This window comes from Cebus imitator, unplaced genomic scaffold, assembly GCF_001604975.1.
Source record: "Cebus imitator isolate Cc_AM_T3 unplaced genomic scaffold, Cebus_imitator-1.0 Scaffold72, whole genome shotgun sequence".
In the NCBI taxonomy this organism is placed as follows: Eukaryota; Metazoa; Chordata; class Mammalia; order Primates; family Cebidae; genus Cebus; species Cebus imitator.
Window position 1 is genome coordinate 3,347,992 of NW_016107387.1, and position 19,522 is coordinate 3,367,513.

Below are 19,522 nucleotides of genomic sequence, written 5' to 3' on the forward strand. Positions count from 1 at the left end.
TCTAGTTTATTAGTTCTGACTTATTCCCTTATTTATTCACATTTCTCTTATGGTTCTCAATTATTTGTTTCTAAAATATGGTGACTTTTGGCCAGGTGCGATGACTCATGCCTGTAATCCCAGCACTTTGGGGAGCTGAGGTGGGAGGATTTCCTGAGGCCAGGAGTTTGAATCCAGCCTGGAAACGTAGCAAGATCCCATCTCCACACACACACACACACACACACACACACACACACACACACACACACACACAAATTAGCTGGGCATGGTAGCACATGCCTGTAGCCCCAGCTACTCAGGAGACTGAAGTGGGGGGATCACTTGAGCCTAGGAATTTGAGGCTTCAGTGTGATATGATTATGACACTGCACTCCAGTCTGGGCAGCAGTGAGACCCTGTCTTCTGACAAAACACAAAACAAAAGAACTAAAATATGTTTACTTTCCATAGGTGATTTTTTTCCCTCTCATAACTTTATTTTCCATATAAAATCTTTGTCTCTAGCCCAGACCTCTATCCTAAGCTGATCCATATATCCAAATGTTGTCGAGTTTCGTGTATCCAAAAGTTCTCATCTTCCCCTCAAAACCTGTTCTATTGCCTGACGGTCAGTCTATTTAAACTTTAACTCCTGTGGAGTTTAAAATCATACGGACTTTATAGGGTTCACTGGAAAGATTAGATGAGATAATGAAAGAGATTTTTGCTTAGAAGTCAAGAGAAATAAGGACGGTAAAGTCCAATTGCAGAATTTAAACCTGCACCAAAACCCACAAAGCACAGTTTTTATCTTGTGACTTCTTCACTATCCTATGCTAGAATTGGTGTTTTCCTTTTTCCTTCATAGCTCAAAAGGGTCACAAAGCAAGGGAATTTTCTATTTTTACAGGTGTTTTAAAACATCTGCATTCTTTCTCATACTCAATTTATAGTTTAGGGGCATATAAGATTCTAGGCAATATGTTTTTCCTCAGAATGTTTAAGGCTTTGCTTCATTATATTCTAGCATCTAATGTTGCTCATAAGAGGTTGCGTTTCTGATTTCTTATTCTTAGTATATGACCTATTAATTTTTCCTCTCTGGATACTTTTAGAACCTTTTGTAAAAATCCGTGGGATTCTGAAATTTCAAAGTGACGTGCCTTGTTTGACTTTTTCTTATTCATCCTGTACAGCATTTTATGGGCTCCTTCCACTGGAGTTGGGCCTTTCAATTCTGAAGAATGTTTTCCTATTATTTTCTTCAGTGATTTCCTTTTCTTTCTTTGCTGTTTTAAGTCCAATTATTTAGACATTGCAATTTCAGAAAAATACTTTTTTCTTTTCTCCACTATTTTCTGCTTCCTAATCTTTTCATCTATTTATGGGATATTCCCTCAACTTCATATGCTATTATTGAATTTTAGTTATAAAATACTTTAATTTCTAAAGGTTCTTTCCTTGTTCTCGGATTGCTCTTTTGTGTGGAATGCTGTTCCTTTTGCAATTCGTGGTCCAGAGATGCAATATCTCCTTTCACTCTGCTAAAGATGCTGATACAAGTCCAGATAAAGATGGGGATCTTTCCTCTGCTCCTGGAGTCATTTCTGCATGACCCAGGTTCCTTATTTATACTAGTTTGGCTTTCTTTCTGTTGATTAGAGGACTTTTCAAGTGTCTGGTTATCCTTAGCCGACCATTTTCTTTCCAGTGGCAAAATATACAGCATGTGAAATTTACCATTTTAATCATTTTCGAATGGACAGTTCAGTGGTATTAAGCGCATTCACATGGTTGTGCAATCATCACTGCCATGCATCTCCAGAACTTTCTCATCTTCTCAAACTGAAACTCTGTACCGGTTAAACACTAATTCCCCATCCCCCTTCCTGCAGCCCCTGGTAACCATGATTCTACTTTCTCAATGAATTTGACTATTTGAAGTACTTCATATAAGTGGAATCAACCATTATTTATCCTTTTTGTGTCTGGCTTATTTCACTGAGCAAAATGTTTTCATCCATGCTGTAGCAAGTATCAGAAATTCATTCTTTTTCAAGGCTGAGTAATTCCATTGTATGTCTGGACCATGCTTTGTTTATCCATTCATCTATTGATGGGCATGGGTTGCTTCCACCTTTTTTAAAATTTTTACTTTAAGTTCTGGGATACATGTGCAGATCTTGTAGGATTGTTACATAGATGTACACATGCCATGGTGATTTGCTGCCTCCATTCCCCCCCACCCATCATCTACATTAGGTATTTCTCCTAATGCTATCCCTCCCCAATCTCCCCATCCCCTGTTATCCCTCCCCTAGCCTGCCACACTTCAACAGACCCCAATGTGTGATGTTCCCCTTCCTGTGTCCATGTGTTCTCATTGTTCAACAGCCACTTATAAGTGAGAACATGCGGTGTTTGGTTTTCTGTTCTTGTGTCAGTTTGTTGAGAGTGATGGTTTCCAGATTCATCCATGTCCCTGCAAAGTACATGAACTCATCCTTTTTTATGGTTGCATAGTATTCCATGGTGTATATGTGCCACATTTTCTTTACCCAGTCTATCATTGATGGGCATTTGGTTTAGTTCCAAGTCTATTGTAAACACTGCCGCAATGAACATACGTGTGCATGTGTCTTTACAATAGAACAATTTATAATCCTTTGGATGTATACCCAGTAATGGGATTGCTGGGTCAAATGGAATTTCTATTTCTAGATCCTTGAGGAATCACCACGCTGTCTTCCGCAATGGTTGAACCAATTTACACTCCTACCAACAGTGTAAAAGCGTTCCTATTTCTCCACATCCTCTTCAGCATTTGTTATCTCCAGATCTTTTTTAATGATCACCATTCTAACTGGCGTGAGATGGTATCTCAATGTGGTTTTGATTGCATTTCTCTAATGACCAATGATGATGAGCAATTTTTCATATGTTTGTTGGTCTCATAAATGTCTTCTTATGAGAAGTGTCTGTTCACGTCCTTCTGATTATTGTCAATAAGACTGTAATGAACATGAGTATACAAAGATCAGCTCCAGTCCCTGCTTTCAATTCTTTTTTTTTTTTTTTTTGAAATGGGGTCTCTATGTTGCGCAGGTTGTAGTGCAGTGGCTCTTCACAAGCGTGATCATTGTGCACTGTAGCTCAGACTCCTGGGTTTAAGTGATCCTCCTGCCTGAGCCTGCTGAGTAACTGGGACAGCAGGTATGTGCCGTTGCTCTTGGCTCTTTCAGTTTACTTTTAAAGTGAGACAATAAAAATTTATTAGGGCTGTGTGTATGTATGTGCACAGATTGCTAGGGAGCTCACCGTAAGTGAATGGGATTTCAAAAAAGCCATTCATGAGAGGATCCCAGGAAGAGTCTATCTTTTATAGAAGAGTCTATCTATTATTATTTCAAAGTCCTATTTATTAGGCTCATGCTTTCTCCTCTATATTTAGCAGAGATAGCTGAACATTTGCAGCATACAGCACAGCACCCAGGGAAGTGCCTGGAACTTGCTGAATGAATGGTATGTGGGTGTCATTCTTTCTCAACTTTCTTATATAATTTCCCCATATTCTGATATTTCATTGATAGTTTTAGTTGCAATTTGGAAAGTCAGGAATGAGATGGGGAGCAGGGAGCAGTCAAATTATACGTTTGTGCTCAATCTGCCTTGATACTTGGAAATTCCTTTGACACATTTCCTTTAGTTGGCTCTGGGAGCAGAGACTACATTTTATATGCACAAACTACTTAGACAACTGTGTGGGTATTCCTGGAGCAAGCAGATGATAACGGAGATGCCTCAGGGACATGAGGTGGGTGCAAGGGATGGGGAACTGAGAGGGAGGGAAGATGTCTCAGGGAGAGTGGACTTCTTGCTTGGGGGTCCTATCCTCCTCTTGTCTCCTGTTTTCAGATGCTCTGCTCTGACCCTTTCATGGGGCAAGCTCCCTAGGACGGTAGGTTTCAGGTGGAAAAGTTAAAGATTTATTGTGGTGGTGGTTGAAAAGTAGGGCTAACTTTGGCCGGGCGTGATAGCTCAAGGCTGTAATCCCAGCTCTATGGGGGGCTGAGGCAGGTGGATCACTGGAGGTCAGGAGCTGGAGATCAGCCTGGCCAACAGGGTGAAACCCTGTTTCCACTACAACTACAAAAATTAGTCAGATGGGTGGTACATGCCTGTAATCCCAGCTACTTGGGAGGCTGAGGCAGGAGAATTGTTTGAACCTGGGAGGCTGAGGCTACAATGAGCCAAGATCGCTCCACTGTACTCTAGGCTGGGCAACAGAGCCAGACTCAGTCTCAAGAAGAAGAAGAAGAAATTAAGGCAAACTTCCATGAGAGATTTTCTCACAGACAGGGCCATGGTGCCATTATCTCCATTGCAGTGTTTGAGCAAAGCACAAGGATAAAGTCAGGAGGGAAGAACGAGGTCTGGGCAGCTGGTGTTCGCTTCAGCCTCTTTCAGAGGCACCTCAGAGCCATCGGGGAACACGAACGAGCTATTGCCTTTCCCTGCACAGCCCCAGTGAGAACCTGGGTGTGATGTGCAAATACGAGGTACATTATTGCTGGCTTCTAAGTGATAGTCTTCCTTCTAATCTCCCTATTCTACTGCTGGCAAATGTATGTAAAATCCATGTATATCTACTTAAGTTTGTCTCCCACTGATGTTATTGTTAATTATTTATTTACTCTACACATTCCTAGGTGGATTATGTAAGATTTGACAGTTTCTTTCTTGAAGTCTTGCACTTTTATCAGCAGAATACCATCTGCCATCATTAGAGAGTAGTGGATGTGGATGTGTCTCAGGAATTAGTTGATGTCCTGTGAACTAGATTTGGATAAGCTTCTGCAGCCTCTGCTAACGAATGTAAGATGGTTACCAGGGCCTGCTATTACAGAGAGTGATTATAAAACAGGCAGAAGTCTCAGGCAGGGCACGGTGGCTCACACCTGTAATCCCAGCACTTTGGGAGGCCAAGGCGGACGGATCACCTGAGGTCGAGAGTTCGAGACCAGCCTGATCAACATAGAGAAATCCATCTCTACTAAAAATACAAAATTAGCTGGGCGTGGTGGTGAACCCCTGTAATCCCAGCTACTCAGGAGGCTGAGGCAGGAGAATCACTTGAACCTGGGAGGGAGAGGTTGCGGTGAGCTGAGATGGCACCATTGCACGCCAGCCTGGGTGATGGAGCAAGACTCTGTCTAAGCAAACAAACAAATGAACAAATCAGAGCAAAAAAAAAAATTTGAAGTAATAGTTCCTAACAATTTTTCCAACTTAGTGACATGCACCAAACAAAACATCCAAGAAGCTCAGAGGATACCAGGCAAGACAAATAAAAAATCTACACTTAGGCATAGTATGGTCAAACTTCAGAAAACCAAAGTCGAAGAGAAAATGCTGAAAGTATGTAGATCTACATTGAAAGAGAAAGCACTGGAGAAGAAATAAGTGAAGGTACAATAAAATGTTATGTTTTCTTATTTTTAATTAATCTAAAGTCTTTTTAAAGTAATGATAGGAAATGTATTGGGTAACTATAAATATGAAGAAGTGAACTCAATAGGGAAGGACGGAAGGAATTGGGAATACTCTGTTATAAGGTAGTCAACCACATGCTGAGCGGCATAGTGTTATTTGAAGGTGAATTTAGATTAGTAGATATTAATTCTGCTATGTCAATAAACGTTTTAAATGTGAATGTTCTAAATACGATTAGAGTGGATGAAAACATAAAACAAATACTTTAAATATAAAGACACAGATAGGTTAAAAGTAAATGAATGGAGAAAGATATACTATGCTAATACTAATCAAAAGAAAGCTGGCACATTTATGTTAATTTCAGACAAACAAGACTTCAGCTCAAGGAAAATTATGAGTGATAAAAAGAAGCATTATATGATGATAAAGGGATAAATTCATTTAAAAGATTTAATAATCCTAAATGTATACTGACCTAAAAATGGAGCATCTAAATTTTTGCCTCCAAATTTTTGAGGCCAAAACTGATAGAGCTAAAAGAACAGATATACAAATATGCGATTGTAGTTGAAGATCTCACCATTGCTCTTTCATTTACATTGTATCAGTTTTGGCCTCATAAACCCATTCTAATCATATTTGTCCTTTAATTGATGCATTTAGAGCATTCATATTTACAATGTTTATTGAAATCAGAGATGTAGCAGACAGAAATCAGAAAGAATATAGGTGACTTGAGTAGCACTATCAATTCACTTGATCTAATTGATATTTATAGAATACTCCATCCAACGACAGCACAGTACACATTCTTCTCAAGCTGTGATCTATCATTCACCAATAGTCCACATTCTGGGCCATAAAACATACCTTCATGATTTTGAAAAAACAGAAATTATACAAAGTATGTTCTCAGAGGACAATAGAATTAAACAAGATATCAATAATCAACCCTAAATAATAAATCAATCATTAATACAAATAGTTGGGAAATTCTCAACTAGTTGGAAATTAGACAGTATCCAGTACTTAAGAAGCACTACACAATTATTTGTGAATGTCATTAACATGCAAATGTGATTATTTCTGTTTTACAAATGAGGTGATGAAATGCAGTGTGGCTAATAAATGGTGGAATAGAGTCCCGGATATGCTTAACTTCCAAATATTGATGCTTCCTATCATTATGTTATTTTTCTCCTCTCTTTAGATTTGGTGCATGCTAAAGCTGGCTACACAGCAAAATCATCTGAGAAATTTGAATAAAACACTAGGCCCCCTCAGTCAGAGGTGGGGGTCTGTGTGTCTGTATTTCCACTCCCCTTAGTGATCAGTTTCCTGGATCATGGCCGTAGATCCCACTCTCTTCTGAGGGTGTGTTTCCTTTCTGGAAAGAAAGGAAAGAATGAGAAGGGTGTGTATGGAAATCATTAGTTCACCAATACAGCAGCAGTTACATAGAGTCACAAAGGAATAAGCTATCCCACATTCATTAACTTCTCATAAAATAGAAATTGCACATTTTAAATATCAAAGTGTTTTTAAGTAAATCATCTGAGATCCAAATCTTTCTGAAATGTAATGCTGTTTTCTTTAAAAATAGTGTGTTAAGGCCGAGTGCTGTGGCTCATGCTTGCAATCCCAGCACTTTACAGTAGTGAAGTGGGCAGATCATTTGAGGTCAGGAGTTTGAGACCAGCCTGGCCAACATGGTGAAACCCCATCTCTACTAAAAAATGTAAAATAAATTAGCTGGGTGTGGTGGTGTGTACCTGTTGTCCCAGCTACTTGGGAGTCTGAGGCAGGTGAATCACTTGAACCCAGGAGACAGAGCTTGCAATGAGCCAAGATCATGCCACTGCACTCCAGCCTAGGCAACAAAGCGAGACCTCCTCTCAAAAAAAAAAATGAAAAAAAAGGATGCTAAATAAATTTTAGTTTATTTTCGTCTAGGTTCTTCCTTCTTCCTGGAATGTACCTAGACAATTCCCACTCATCCTTTATGACTAGCCCAAGTAGTTTCTCATCTTGCAATTCCTTCTCCAAATCTCTCAGGTTGGGTGAGGCTCCCTCTTTCCCAGCTACAGATTCCAAGGCATTTCTACACATGTCTATCATGACGATGTGTTACAATAAGCAATTGATTCATCTTGCGCCCTTTTAACTCTAGTAAGAACTGTTTTTGTTTCAAAAGACAAAAACCCATATCTAATTGGTCTAAGAAAGAGAAAAGATAATTTATTGGTAATTGAAACATTCATGGGTAGATTTGGCATGATTGGATGTGGGTTCTCAAATGATGCATTAAGAAATCTGCTCTCCTCTGTTGTGGCTTCATCGTTAAGCAGTGGCTTCTTAAATAGCAACGAGGATGACCCCAGAATCTCTAGGCTTTCCTCCTGCCTCTTAGAAACACTGGTAGAAGGAAAAAACTCCTCAGTCCCAAGAGCTCTGGCAAACGTTCCAGAACTGACTCTTTCTGGGACTGACAAGGGTCATGTTCCCTCTCTGAACCAGCCATTATGGCTAGGAAAAATATGTTGGACAGTACCCTAAGGGACAGACCTTGCTCATCTGCCCAGTCCTTGAGCCAGGAAATAGAATCAGTTCTTTCCTTCAAATCTCTGTGGATAGAAAATGGGACAGGAGGGTCCCTCAGGAAGAGATTAAGGTGTGATTATCAGGTAAGGAGACATAGATGCTATGCAAGTCATAAACATGCTGGACCTCTTGAGAGCAGGAGGCTGCTTGTAGATTTGCCCATCCATGTATCTTTATCTAACATAGTACCTAGCATGCAGAAGGCAGTTCACGGTTAGTGACTTAATCATTGAACAAATGAATGCAGTCAGGGTTACCATTCAAATCGCCTTATGTCATAAAGCAGGATATCCTCAGATTACAGACATGGTGTGCCTCTCTAGTACTCAGTGCCTGCCGTCTGATGAATGTGGGCTACATTACTATACAGAATACAGGCCTCTAGGACAGATCCAAAGATGCTACCTGTTATTTCACAGAGATACAATTCCCAGCTCCAAGTATGACTACTGGTAAAAGCACTACCAGCCTTTTAATTAGGCTTCCCAGGAGATCAGTCCCAAGATGTTACAGGAAGACAAAGACAACAGAAAGAAGTGGAAATGTCACCCTCGTTAGCGTGGCCATTTGCAGGAGGAAGGGCCCTGGTGAGTGTCAGAGGGCAGGTTCCTGCCAAGAGCCTGAGATGAGTGTCAGAGAGAGCAGCTGCAGAGTTTTGGGGTGGGGCGGGGGTGGGGGACTTGTTGAATTGAGATTACAAGGCACAGGGAGTAAGAACATCTCTGGGGCTGACTCCAGCTCTACCTCCCTCCACAGCTCCCTGGGGATCCTGAGGACTTTCTTCCAAGGTGATTCTGAAATGTGAATGTTGTGGTTATTTCTTATTTATTTCCCATTTATATTAATGTACCCTTATTATGGGCAACTTCTATTATAGACATAGGACCTCTGACCAAGCAAAAGGGCAAATGAAGGTGCTTTCCTAAGTGTTCCCTGGTCTCCTCAAAACTCTGCCAACTCCCTCCATCCTCTGTGCACACACATGCCTGCCAACCCACGCTGCAGGAGGAAAGACTTGATGACTGCTAACCCATCGGGACCCTCTCGCTGTTCCTGTCACAAATCTGACTGGCCAGGCAGTTGCCAGGAAGTTCAAGCTGAGGAAGGTGTGGATTGCAGGAAGAGCAGTGGACTCAGTTGAAGTCCTGAGTTCAAGTCAAGTCGTGGAAACTTGGGCAGGTTGACCAATGTATCTCTTTTTCACTATTTCCTTCCTTCCTTCCTTCCTTCCTTCCTTCCTTCCTTCCTTCCCTCCCTTTCCTCCCTTCCTTTCCTTTCTTCCTCCCTCCCTCACTTCCCTCCCTTTCTCCTTCCCTTCCTTCCTTCCTTCCTTCCTTCCTTCCTTCCTTCCTTCCTTCCTTCCTTCCTTCTTTCCTCTCTCTCTCTCTCTCTTTCTTTCTTTCTTTCTTCCTGACAGGGTCTTGCTGTGTTGCCCAGGCTGGAGTACAGTGGTGCAGTCACAGCTCACTGCAACCTTTACCTCCCAGGTAAAGCCATGCTCCTGTCTCAACCCCCTAAGTAGCAGAAACCATAGGTGTGCACCACACCAAGCTATTTTTTTTTTTGGTAGAGACAGGGTTTTACCATGTTGCCCAAGCTGCTCTCAAACTCCTGGGCTCAAGCAATCTGCCCACCTTGGCCTCCCAAAACATTGGGACTACAGGCATGAGCCACTGTGCCTGGCCAGTCCACAGATCTCTTCAATTTCTTCTGTTAAAAATAAAAACAAAAGCAATCACATGGAGGATTCTGTGATCTCTAAAGTCCCTGCCCTGGAATTAATAAAAACTTCAATTTAAAAAAATAGTCATAAGCCCCTGCCAAGAAGAAATTCAATTCTGACTAAGTCAGGCATAAAGGATATTGGGGTTGTATAGCATTGAAGAGAAATTGCTGAGCCAGGCTAGGAACCAAAGCAGATCTAGACGAAGGCACCTGGGCACCACACTTGTCCCATATTCTGGCTAAGACCTAGCCACTGGGGTGTCCTGGAACACTGGTCATGCCAGGAGCCATGTCAGGTGTAGGAATCATCTGGCTGGCCAAGATTGGGTCATGGGATGGCTGGACCCTGATGACATTTCCATAAGACTGTATCAGACAAGGAGGATACAATGCCCCAAGGGAAATCAAAGGACTCTTCAGAGCAGAAACAGATGTCAGGCATCCAGAAAACATTTGTGAAAGAGGAGAATGAAATGCTGCCATTATATCCACAAGCCTAGAATCCCGATGACCCAGGACATGTGCACCCATGGAGGGCATCGCAGATCACAGAGGCTCACTCAACCCCAAACAATAATTCTAATTCTATCTGATTCTCCACTGTACTTTGCAATTTTTCCATGATAACCAAAAAGCCATCTCCCTAGTCATCATCCTCCCTATCAAGTAAGTTAAGTATAAATCTACTGCCTATTTAATGAGATCAGCCAAATGGACATCACAGGTAATGTTGTCATGGCAAGTGGGCTACCAAATTTCGTTTACAAATAGTACATCAAAATGGTGATCTCTGTGAACTAGCAACAGTCCCTCTGAAATTTGCAGAATGGGTGTGGAGTGTAATATCAGAGAACAAAAGCTGAGTCTCCATTGGGGGAACGTTTGCTTTCTAGCACCCAAGCTAGGCAGCAGCTTTGTCTGTCTTCCCTGTGGCTGCTCCACATTCTCCACCCCACCCCTCATTCCTTACCAGCCCCCCACCAATGTACCTTCACCTTCCACAATGTTTTTCAGCCTCGTGGTTTGAATGCAGCATCAGCCTCTGAAGCTGAGCCAAGGACCTACATCTCAATTGGATGAGAACAAACTCTCCCCACCTCCCTCCCTCCACCCCCTGGTCTCTGAGGCTGCCCATAGTCCCTGCAGGTTAAGCAAAGAGGAGATTAGAAATTATCTAAATCACAACAATTCCCCAGCAGCTTTTGTGTGATTGCAGGGTCTGGTGAACTAAACTGTCCAGCTGGGTAATTGAAGGAAACATATTTATTGAAATTCTCATGCTTACAGTTATACTTAGCCCCTGGATATCAGCAAAGCTGACCTGAAAGAGAATTTTAAAAAACCCTTGCAGCATTCCAAGTAATCATTCAGTACAGGCCCTTTGGGGTTTAACTCTCTGGTGGCAAGAGAGAGCTTTGATTTTCCACACTCCTGGTGCCTCTCAGCTACTGACAGCAGCCAGCGTGTTTGCCAGGACTGGAGCAGGATATAAAAATGGGACCTACAGACATTAACATTTCCCCCCATAAAAGGCTTTGCCCAAGAGGTGTCAGCAACATAGCCTTGCTCTTCAGATTTCATTTTATGCTCAGAAAGAGGAGGGCTTTGATCAGCCAGTGAGTTCACTCTGAGTGACAGCTGCAGTCAGTAGCAGATGGGTTTCTAGAATGAGCACCTGCAAGCCTACCTGGGCAACGTCACCCTGGGCCCTATGTAGCTTCACTGAGACAAACTGTAAAAAATATCACACTAAGGCAAAGCATGCTATGTATTACACATAAACATATTTGTTCCCTTTTCATATAAAGGAGGACTAACAGTGATGTTGCTCACCACCTAGTATGGAATCACAGTCCTTAGAATTTAAAGAAATGCCCAAGGTCACCAGACCCTGTCTTGTGCCAGATGTTGGGAGCCTTTTCCTAAGCACCCATGATCTTCACCAGGGTTTTCACTAGGTTTCAATTCATAAGCCCATCAGTGGGGCATCCTACAATTGAAGTTTGAAAGCCCATATTTGGGCACCTGTGATGTTTGACAAGGGCTCTGGTGGGAGCAGCGGCAGCAGGTGAGGCACTTGCTACCTTTGAGCTCAAATGTCAGCAGTGTTGCTGGTAAGGAAAACTCTTTCTGCTAAATAGGCCTGGCCCCTGTAGCCTATGGGATGATATATGACAGGCAGAAACCAGCCTGAATGGAGAATTTTGACGGCTTCATTGGCACCGTGGCCAGCAACTACTACATATGTAACAAGACACCTCAAATCCAACCACCAGAAGTGTATTGACAAAGGTTTATGTTGGACCTGTGCCCCAAAGTAAGAGATATTTTTCCTTGGCAATCCCATGCAATAATCTCACCTTTTACTTTTGGTTTTTTAAAAGCATCTTTAGGTATATTATAGCATCCAACTCTAAGCACTGGAAATGTCCAGACAAGCCCAGAATCTTGGTACTGAAACTTTTCCCTGCATTCATGCATAATCCCTAATAACAAGAAACAAAAGATAACACGAATGCTGAAATGACACAAATCCTACGTAATGGGGAAATGGTGAAAGTCAATATCGTGTCATCAAGAGGAATGGAAGCTAGAATCACTAGACAGTCCATCTGTACATAAGGAAATGCAAAATTGTCTTGAGGAGGAACAGGACCAAATCACCAAACATAAAAGAGAAGTGAACTAATTACTAGCCAGAGGAGACTAGACTTCATGGGCATTCAGGCTGTGTCTCCAGCCCTGTGCCTGGAAAGCGAAGAGCTCACATGGATTGCTGTTTGAAATTACACCTAAATGTTGTTGATCAGTTCTCCGAATTGAGAGTAAAGTTCACGCTTGCATTCCCTGCAACAAAAGGGTTTCTGAAGTAAAACAGATTGCATAAATCCTATTTAAGGGAATTACAAGAACATAATGATTTTAAGGACTTCAGCACACTGATTGTCAGAATCAAGATGGATACAACCAATTACCAAGGGGATTCAGAGACTTTCCAAAATGGTTCCCCAGGGCCTCCACTCAGAAACACTTTGTCAGCAATTAGTGCTGTCGTGTGAATCTGAAATTCAGCCTAAGAAGTTAATGGCTTTTTTTTTTATAAAAGTAACTCAGAGTAGCCTACCATCCCTACCCTGGCCAACAGTGGGTTTATTCTGCTTTTAAATATATCTAATCTATATAGATAACCTAGATTTATAAAAGAAGTCATATACAATAAAGAAAAAGGTTTGCTGTATGCTGTTCCTATAAACAGTAAGCTCTCCTACCGAATCTGAAATTTTACCTTTCCTAAAAATAGGCTTAAGAACAACTGCTTAGGAAGATGTCAGTTATATAAAGTGACTCACAGCTATGAGGCAGATTTATATCAGCAACTTTAGGACATTTGATATGCCCTCTGGTGAGACCTGCCCTGGTGTGAAGACAGAGACCGTGGCTTTGCGTGGGCTGTGGCTGCTCCTGGTTTGCAGGTGAGTCAGAACCGATCCTCCTTGCTGCTAACTGGAGTCTGTTTTCCTCTGTAGGAGTATCCTTTCATTTATGTATCCAGCAAGACTGTATTGAGCACCTACTATGCTCATAATATATGCGTGGACATATACCTAGACATGAATATACATGAGGCACGTGGAGTGTGTAGGAAGTGAGTGCCAATCTTTGAGGATTGATAGTGGGACTTTGTTAATGTTTTTGATTGGTACCAACATCTGCTTCCTCACAACACCCCAACTTTTTCTCCAAGGAACCCCCCTACTTCTTGGATTCATCATGAAGGGCTGTTGTCATGTTGCCTACCCCCTCCTGGTCAGGTATTGGGCTGGGCCAGTTGGTTGCTCCCTCCCTGAACTGAGCTGAAAGTGTTGGCAATTCCAGGTCATCTGTGTGCCACTGTTTTGACTGGGGTGTCCCTGCCACAAAATGGTAGCTGGGCTTCTTCTCCCTAACCTATAGTGTTGCAAGGGTATCTCTCCAATTTTTTCTCCTTCTGTGGCTCTCCAACAGTCTTTCAACATCCCCTCCAGCAAAGTCAGCCAGAGCCATTTTCTGTTGCTTGTAACCAAGTCACCACCTGGTACTAGACCTTGAGCCCCGACCCTGTGCCTCAAAAACTTTCCCTAGCATGGAAGCTGAGCCTTGCTCCCTCCAGGATCTGTGCGCTAATTGCTTGGAACTCCTCTGCTTTGGGCCTCCTTTTCTAAAGTTTACAGTCTCTCTAAAACAGGATTGCTGGTCATCCCGAGAGCTTTTATTTTATATCCTTATGCATAATAATGGAAGTTTTCCCCTCCCTCAACCAATCTCGCAATATTTGGCTTGGATTAACAACCCCCACCAACCCCACTGTCCCCATGTTTTCAGAGAGCTTATAGAGTTGCTGCTATAATCCACATCTCCAGTCTTTTATATATGTATACATGTGTGTATATACGTGTGTATACACATATATACACACGTATATATACATATATACACGTATATGTACGTGTATATATATCTGTATACACACGTATATACACACGTATATGTACATACACATATATATGTGTGTATATATATGTATATATATATGTGTGTGTATATATACATATATATGTGTGTATGTGTGTATATATATACTTTAAGTTCTGGGGTACATGTGCAGATCATGAAGGATTGTTATACAGGTAATACGCATGCCATGGTGCTTTGCTGCATCCATACCCCCATCATCTACATTAGGTATTTTTCCTGATGCTATCCCTCCTGGACCTCCCCATCCCCTGCTATCCCTCCCGTAGCTCCCCCACCCCCGCAACAGGCCCTGGTATGTCATGTTCTCCTCCTCTTACCCCTCTGCCCAACAGGCCCCAGTGTGTGACACCCCCCTCCCTGTGTCCATGTGTTCTCATCGCTCAACTCTCATTTATGAGTGAGAAATGCGATGTTTGGTTTTCTCTTCTTGCGTCAGTTTGCTGAGAATGATGATTTCCAGCTTCATCCATGTCCCTGCAAAGGACATGATCTCATCCTTTTTTATGGCTGCATAATATTCTATGGTGTATATGTGCCACATTTTCTGTATCCAATCTATCATTGATGGGCATGTGTTTTGGTTCCAAGTCTTTGCTATCATAAACACTGCCGTGATGAACATAATTATGTATGTGTCTTTATAATAGAACCATTTATAATCCTCATCTCCAGTCTTAAACCTATAACCTACCTTCTCTCCAACCACCACCCAGAGCTTCAATAAGAGATGCTCTGCTGACACTTCACACCAATATATTCCAAACCACATTCATTCTCTTCTCACAAACACTAGTTCCCTGTGTGGGTGACTACTGCCGCTTTGAAGAAAACATAGCTAAATGGCAATATATCCAGCAAGTAAATACCAGACAGTAAATACCAAAATGGCCCATTTACCCTAGAGAAACACTTGCACATGTGTAAACAAGCAGACACAAGGACATTCATCAGAGGATTGTTTACAGTGACAAAAAAAGAAAACTACTCAACAGTGTATTAATAGAGGGTAGTGTATAAATAAACTATGGTAGATCCCTACTGTGGAATTCATGCAGCAATGAAAACTAACAGTAATTGCTAACTTGTATACAGCTTACTACTTTGGGGCGCTGTTTTAAGTTCTTAAGTGTATAGAGAAAGATTTTATAGACCTTTATTGACTACCTCCCGATAAACCCAATTTCTTTCCTAGAGATAAAGACATTGTTTTGAAATGTCTTTACCTCTAAGAAAGAAACTGGGTTTATCGGAGGTAGTCAAAAGTGACGAATATTATTTGATTAATAAAAATTACTTTTTAAAAAAAAATAGGGCCAGGGACGGTAGCTCAAGCCTGTAATCCCAGAACTTTGGGAGGCCGAGGTGGGTGGATCACCAGGTCAGGAGTTCAAGACCAGCGTGACCAAGATGGTGAAACCCTGTCTCTACTAAAAATACAAAAATTAGCTGGGTGTGGTGGCAGGCACCTGTAATCCCAGCTACTCGGGAGGCTGAGGTAGAGAACTGTTTGAACCTGAGAGGCGGGGGTTGCAGTGAGCTGAGGTCATGCCACTGCACTCCAGCCTAGGCGTCGAAGCAAGACTCTGTCTCAAAAAGAATAAAAATAAAAATAAAAAACTAGATTCTCAAACTCTAATCCCCGTATCTGATAATACTCCCATTCTTCTCTAATCAGACTCAAATCCTTAGTGTTAGTCTCTCACACTTCCCTTTCCTTTATTCCTCCTTTGTAATCAATGAGTTTTTAAGCACTATCAAATCCTTCTTGAGATCAATGTTTGGATCAATGTGTTAGAAATTGCTGTTAATAGGCAAATGTTACCTGAAAGGAATAGCAGATTAAATGTATAAACATGCAAATCAATAACAAATAACTCAGTCTGAATTCTTTTGTCTCATCTGCCCACACAGATTCAGCAATGGCATGAAGGGAAACCCATAAATGAGAGTGGCCCCTGAGAATCTGATAAGGGGAGGGGGTAGGGATGGGGCTTTGGGAGGATGAGGAATGAGGGGTGGGAGATAAACACAACTTCTTCTAAGCCCTTAGAGAGAGAGGAGATTTATATAGAAGAGATCCTATAGGAAACTCTCAATAGGGTTGCTAAACCTCAGGATTGAACAAATAGCACCTGACTAGAAAGGTCTTAGAGGCTGCCTTGTCTGACACATCAGATGGTGTGTAACTTGAAGCCAAGACCTCTTTTCTCAGTGTCTCTGACATTTACAGAGGCCTGGCACAGAGCAGAGGCTCAGTAAATAAATAGTGGTTGAATAAATGAAATACACAGATTAGGAAAGTGAGTCACAAGAGGTATGATTATTGGTCTCAACTCCTTAAGCAAGAGAGGGCAGAGACAGGAATCAGCCCCACATCTCCTTCTTTCCTGATCCTAGCTGCTCCCCACACCACAACAATGTTCTCAGCCACTTCCCCTAGGGCTGCCAGCCTATCTTCTACATGCAAAGCCTTGGCAGGCACAAGACACCCCCATGATTCTTTTTCCACTCCACTGTCTTAAGATTCATTTGTGAAATAGGAATGCTACTCATCCCTCTCAGTAGCCAAATACTAGGACATCAGCTGCTGCACCCTCCTTCTAGCAGAGGGAAAGGGCTTTCTGTCTCTGTTACATTTTATCCTTATAACGTGCAATGCTTCCGAACTCCATATCACTCCCACTGGCTGATTGCAAGACTACCCAAAAGCCCCAGGGCAAAAGGATATTAGAAAGCATATTCATTCAAAGAAATAAAATCATTCCTCTCACCTTCCTTTGGGCTCTGATCTCCAGGCAGTAAGAGGAACTGAAGATGTGTTTCTGGATCAGAAGTCCTGGCTGCAAGCTAAGAGTTACACAGACTCCTAAACAAAACATAGTGTGTTTGATCATTCTCCCTATTTCTGAATGCACAATATTTCTCCTTTCTGTGAGAACCAGAGCCCACTGAAAGAGTCCTGTTTCCTCCTTCACGACTTCTAAAAGAAGTCATCCTTGTTTCCCTCAAAGCCAGATGCAACTGATCTGTCTAGGCACTGCCAAAGAAAATGTGGCTTTTCTAGGGGTGAGACCTACGCTCCTTAGCACTGAGGTCTCCCTGTGCTACCCACTTGCATTTTTCATGAGGTGCAAGTGGACAAAATTTTCGAAAACCCTCTTATAGAAGCTGAGCAGAAAATGCTGTGTTATATTGAATTGTGAAGAACATAAATCACCGTGTAAAAGACTCATTTTCTGCTTAGAAATAATGACTTTGACCCAGATAGTCTTCGCTTTAGTCCCAAGAGGGCAGCTCCCACTCCTAAGGCAGAGCAAGAGATGCCAGGTCTCTCCCTAGAGCCTTCAAATCCTGCCCCATCTTTATCTTTACTTCAAGGCAGGACTTAAGATGAGTAATGAGGAAGCGGAGATGCATCTGCTCTAGGCACTACTCAGCATTGGGAGAAGATGTCACATCAATGCTTATGACACCACTCCTGGTACCAGGCGACAAAATTCAGTTGTCTGACACTGTTCACTGAAGAGAACACCACATTTGATCTCCTTAAACCAACCCTCCAGCATTCCAACATCACTCCTTCTGACCCCTCCACTCTCCCCCTTTCCCAGGAGCAACTCGGCCCAGAGAATACAGTCTAAGGGCACTAATTAAGAGATTTCTGTGGTCCAAAGGTAGCTAGATTCTGATTTAACAGATATAATAAATGTTTGAAGAATCCCAAGCTTCAGTATGAAAAAAAAAATGTAGCTTTCTTAATATTTAGAGCTGACTTTAATTTCTGGCTCTGAGTCTCTGAATTGCCCTGGAGTAGGTAAAATAATATGATCCATTCAGTTTTCATATTCCAATGTGATTTTTAAAATTAAACCTGGGGGCTGGGTGTGGCGGCTCCTGCCTGTATCCCAGCATTTCGGGAGACTGAGGCAGGGGGAGCATTTGAGATCCGGAGTTTGAAACCAGCCTAATAAACATGGTAAAACCCCATCTCTACTAAAAATATATAAAATAAAATTAGCTGGGTGTGGTGGCACATACCTGTAGTCCCAGCTACTCAGAGGCTGAGGCAGGAGAATCACGTGAACCCGAAAGGCGGAGGTTGCAGTGAACCAAGATCATGCCACTGCACTCCAGCCTGGGTGACAGAGCAAGACTCCATCTCTAAATAAATAAATAAATAAATAATAAATCTGAGATTATTAACTCTTTCCTAGTCTGGTTTTGAAATTATAACAATGCCATTCCTTTCTGTACTTTTCTTGTGTATTTCCCAAACAGCTCTGTCTTCCTTCTCCATCTTCTGTTTTTCCCAACCAACTCTATCAGTTGCGGCATCTCAACTCCGTTGAGTTGCACACCTGAGGGCAGCAGTGCTATGATCATCTTTGTAATTGGCCCAACTCTTGTGGGTCTGAGAAGGAGTTGTGAATCTTGGTCACTCATGAGCTGGTCCCTTGCTGACCTGCTGCCTGGGTGCTCTTGGTCTACGTTCTCAGTGCTGGCCAGGAGGCTGGCTCTGGCCATGGGAAACCAGCAAATTGTCCTAGGGGAGATTAGTTCCATGACGCTTATCAGGGCAGACCTTCCACTAAAAGATCTTAGGACACTTTCCCTTCTTTCCATCTGTCTTTGACTGTACACAGCTTGAATCCTCTCCCTACAGCATAGCTCTGGGGCCAACACAGTAACAATCTTGACAGATTCTCATGTGTCCTTCCTATCCCTCAACTCAAGACCGACAAATTTGGAGAAACTTATTCTTTCACCTTTGACAAATGTGCAAATCTAAGAAGCGGTCTGGGTCTTAGACTATGCCTACCTGTTTCACACTACCAGCGATGCTAGGTTAAAAGACAAGAAACAAACTGCCCCCCTTGCTTATTCACAAATACTCTTTTATATCAAACAAGATCATGAGAGGCAGGGAGAAGAGTAAGCAAAGGCTACCTACAAAGGTGAAGCTTTACTGTGAAGCTAACAAAGTTTCAGCTTCAAAACTCTTCACCTACACAGGCTACTTGCACATTCCTGGAGGGACTTAGCAGTATTTTTCCACAGTCACTTTATTATTTTGAAATTTTCAAAAGTCAAATATTTTAATCTCGGTCGATTGGTCAGGACTATTATTTCTTCTTTGACTTCTCCTCCATCATACATTCTTTCATATCTGGTGGCACTGGGATGGCCATGAGCATTTGGGGGA